We start from the raw sequence: 4,814 nt of genomic DNA, 5'->3' as shown, positions 1-4,814 counted from the left end.
AAAAGGGGGGTTTTCTTGCTCTTTCATTTTAATAGATGTGTGTAAAATTATGAGTTGTAACTAGGGTAAGTGATCGAGAAGCAGTAAACTAAAGGTAAACCCAGAAATGTTTATAAAGCTTCTGCATTTATGAACCTCATTTAAACAGCTTAAGATTCAAACAGCCTGAGTATCTTAAATAATGGGAATGGCTTTATTGTACCCCTACTTCGACAACTCACCCAGATGGTGTTTGCTAGAAGCACTTTGAAGAGCCACTCCCCTGTGGCTCTCCTCCCCAAACCCCCTCCGACTAAAACTGACCACCAGCAGGCGCAACCCTGTTCCTTGCCTCACAGCTGCAAGGAGGCTCATGCAGTAGGGCTACCTCAGCTGATGGAAGGGCACATTTGCACAGCTGACCGCACTCCTGTTTACGTGGCATCAACAACAAGGTCACACCATAACATCAGCTTTGTAAACATGCACTGCCTCCCCTTCTTGTTATGTTTACAGTCCTCATAATTTGTCTATTGCCTCATTATTACTGATTGCTCTCCTGGACAATTTCCTTTCAGGTACTTACTTTCTGCCAGTGGTTTCAGGTCTTTATTTCAGAATGCTTTTCCTAAGGCAACAAAATCTCTGTTCTTCAATAAAACTAATTTCTGCTCAGTCACCTTGCTCTTCCTGCATCTGCTTCCCATCCATGCTCTAGGCTGGCTGCAACAAAGCAGCCACAACAGTGAACATGCTCTAATTTCACTGCCTCTGGATGATAAACTTCTGCTGGAAGAAAGTATTTCAATTTATCCTACGTACCACCAGAAAGAAGCTGTAAATACACTGTTGGCCCAAATAAAATTTGAGAAGTATGCTTTTCAAATATCCACAATAAATGTTTGGGGGTGTTGTATGTGAAACAATACACTGAAAACTACTTTGATTAAGTACTGAGGAAAATCTGGTTTCACGAACACAATGCATTTTCAAACAGCTAAAATCTAAACCACTTCTCTGCACATATTTTATATGTTGTACTGTAGTGTAAGCCAAGACAGTGATTCAGGTGACCCTGAAGACTTCACTTAAGTCAAGCCCCAGAAATCTGTCTTCCATATTACTTGAGCGTAAGAAATTGTGGGAGAGCAATCCTGCCCACAGCATTATCAGAAAGTAAACTGGCCTTATACATAGGCTGATAGTCTAAAGTAATCACACTTACCCAATAAGTTTCTTGCTTTGCTGTGTGTATAATACACATCTATTTTCTACTTGGCCTCCTTTTCACTTTAGATTGTGTCTCCATCGTAAGAGAAGGAAAAGAAAAGCATTCAGCAGAGTTCCATGCCCACTGCATCACCAGCCACTTAAACAGTGAGATCAGCCATAAACAAGGGAAAAGTCCATAGTTCTGATATATAACTCATTAATGAGCTCAGTCTGAAGTCACATGTATTATGGCTCCTTCTTGATTTACAATTCATTCTGCATTCAAAAGTAACAGGTTTTGTCTTTTGCAAATTATAAGTTTGCCTTAAAAATATTGATTAGCTTTGTTGCTTCAAATGCATTTAAGCATTTTGGATGGTCAGCAGTATTTCTATACTTCATAAAATAAGTAAATATATATATGAATGGTTTATCTATCCTACTCTGTAAAATACGTACTGTTTTGTCAAGGCAACTGTCGTGGTTCAGTCCCAGCCGCAGCTGAACACCGCGCAGCCGCTCGCTCACCCTTCCCCCCCCAGTGCGATAGGAAGAAGAATAGGAAGAAAAAGTGAAACTCGTGGGTTGGGATAAGGACAGTTTACTGGGACAGCAAAGGGAGAGGGAAATAACAACAGTACTTAAAACAGAATATACAAACCTGGTGATAACACAGTGCAGTTTCTCACTCAACAATCATATAACCCAAACCCGCCTCGAAGCCAGACCATCCCAGAGCTGCACCACCCCTCCTTGACTACACCCCTCTCCCCTCCTTTATGCTGAGCATGACATTGTATGGTATGCAATACTCCCTTTGGCTAGTTTGGGTCATCTGTCCTGGTTCTGTCCTGTCCCAGCTTCTGGTAAAAATTAACCCCATCCTAGCCCAACCCCAGACAGCAACTCAAGGAGAATTGGCTCAAATTTGAACCTGTCTGCTTCTCTTCCACAGCTAAGCAGAAGAGTGCTACTGCAAACCAGAGATTTTTTCAGAGCCATAGTCCTGTCATATTGCATTTGCCAGAGGCTACTGTTACCTCCTGTGAAGTCCAAAGAGTGACATAAATAACAACTGAGTAATTTTCCATAGATCTTCTACTATTTCTTTCCACTGCCTGTGTGTCTAACGGTTCTTTCTATGATTTTGACCTGCAAATAGGAAACTGTGTTGGAAGGTTTAGACTGGCGATTAGCAAAAATTTCTTCACTGAAAGGCTTATCAAGCACTGGAACAGGCTGCCCAGGAAGTGGTTGAGTCACCATCCCTGGAGGTACTTAAAAGATGAATAGATGTGGCACTTAGCAATATGGTTTAGTGGTGGACTTGACAGTGTTAGGTTTATGGTTGGACTCGATCTTGAAGGTCTTTTCCAACCTAAATGATGCCATGATTCTGTGATTCTAATGGTGCATTGCTCACAGTTACTGACTTCTTGCTCCCAGATTACACAATTTGCATGTTTCTATGTTCTCCTGCCTAGCAAGGTGGAGCTGAGGACCTGGACAGGTGACCTGGTGAGGATGGAGTGATTGCCCTGTGACAAAAGATTGGCTGCACACAGGTGTTTTCCCAGTTTACAGGGAAATTTAATTTTCCTCTTAATGTTGGTGGGTATATTTATGATATAGACCTTATACATTATGTTACAATTATCAAAGAAGCAAGCAAACAAGAACATTCTGAGAAAGAAAAGACCATTAAAACAGTACAGTGTTTTCTTAGGAAAAAAACCTCACAATGAAGTCAGAGCACCATCCTCAAACTTTCTATTACAAATTTTAATTAACTAGGAGTATTGCTATAGCAGATTAGATCCTCTGCTTAGTGACCAAAACTCTATTTAGATGCGTACTATATCAAAACAGAATGACACTCATCTTAACTCAGCTACTTTTTTTCTTTCTGTTGACTTTCATTATGGCAGCAACTGAACTGAAACTGAAATTTGTCAACTTTGCTGTATACTAGTTAAAAAAAAGTGAAGCAATTGCTAAGAAATAGCTTTGTATTTTTGTAAAGTATTGGCATGCTTTATACAAACCATTTCTATGCCAAAAATTACAAACATATTCTAGTGCTATGTGCTATTTAAATAAGCCCACAAATAAACAGGACACAGAGATGAAAAATCTTTCCCACTTTTAGAGAACTACTAGTTTTCAAACCAAAAAACTTCTCTTTTTTCTTTTATTTGGTTTCAATAGCACATTGGAGAAAATCCAAATCATCATGTTTTTAAGCATAAGTGTTTGCCTGCAAGCCAGCTTCCAGATGTATTGGTCTATTTAGCTCTAGAATAAAGATCAAAACAAAGCCATATGTTTTTAACAGATTTTCCATCGATTAACACCCTTTCCAAAATATGAAAGTAACCAATACAGAAGTGTGTCTAGAGTCACTTGCTTCAACATAGTCACCTAAAGATGTGCTCAATCCAGAAGCCATGTTAAGGCTATACAACTATAATCTGGCCTAGTGAATCACAAGAATCTAGGAACAAAATTCTCCAGGGCTGCATGGTAACTCTTATATAGTTCTTGAAAAACAATTTGCTTTCCTTAGCAGGAATTCTGCATCATCTTCCCAAACTTCATATGCTCCTGATAAGAAGCTACTAAAAATGAAAGGGAGAGAATCTGGACTGGACTTCTACTTACCTGCCTTACTTACCCCTAGTGAGGGGGTCTCAAACACTAGCAGTAGAGACTGGGAGCTAGAGTTTATTTTTACTGAGAAAATTCTCTGAATTCTCTTCAGGTGTTTTTCTATCCTATCTACAGTCACATAGCTCTGTCTTTATCTACAGCTCACTTCAGTCTGGTTTGCTAAGGCAATAAGGCTTATATGATGCCATTGCTTGTCTGTGAGTTGATCCTAGCAACTTAGCCAATGAGTAAAGCACAAGCCCACGAAGATTAAAAGACCAAAGCATCTTTCATATCAGAAAAGACTGAAAGAGCTGGGACTGTTCAGCCTGGAGGAGGCTCATGGAGGTCTCATTAATGTGTATAAATACCTGATGGCTGGGAATGAAGAGGGAGCCAGACTTTTCTCAGTAGACAGGACAAGAGCACAAATTAAAAACTGGAAATTTCATATGAACACAAGAAAATGCTTTATTTACTGTGAGGGTGGTCAAATACAGGACCAGGCTGCCCAGAGATGTTGTGGAGTCTCCACCATTGGAAGCTTTCAAAACCCGACTGGACATGGTCCTGGGCAAATTGCTCTAGCTGACTGAGCTTGAGCAGCAGGATTTGGACTGGATGATCTCAAGAGGCCCCTATTGATTCTGTGAATCTGAAGCGATTCTGTACTGATCTCTTGATCAAATACAGCCATATTTGCCCAAAGAGTAGTTGTCTTAGGCATTTTAAATTCCTAAAACATTTTTGAAATCAGTAATTTACAAGGAGAGGGAGAGTGAACACCACTTTTGTTGCTTCAGGAAGGACAAGTAGCACTCTGCACTCCCTCAGCAGCAACAGCCGACTCCCTAAATAAGATAGACATTTATTAGCATGGGCATATTAGCCCTTGCATAGCTAAAAACTGGCATAATATGCACCTTTACTTGCCTGGCTTGTGAGCTTCTCCTGCCTTTGCAAAATAGGTGCTC

The sequence above is a fragment of the Balearica regulorum genome, chromosome Z (genome assembly GCF_011004875.1).
Source record: "Balearica regulorum gibbericeps isolate bBalReg1 chromosome Z, bBalReg1.pri, whole genome shotgun sequence".
In the NCBI taxonomy this organism is placed as follows: domain Eukaryota; kingdom Metazoa; phylum Chordata; class Aves; order Gruiformes; family Gruidae; genus Balearica; species Balearica regulorum.
Note: the sequence above shows the minus strand (reverse complement) of the source record.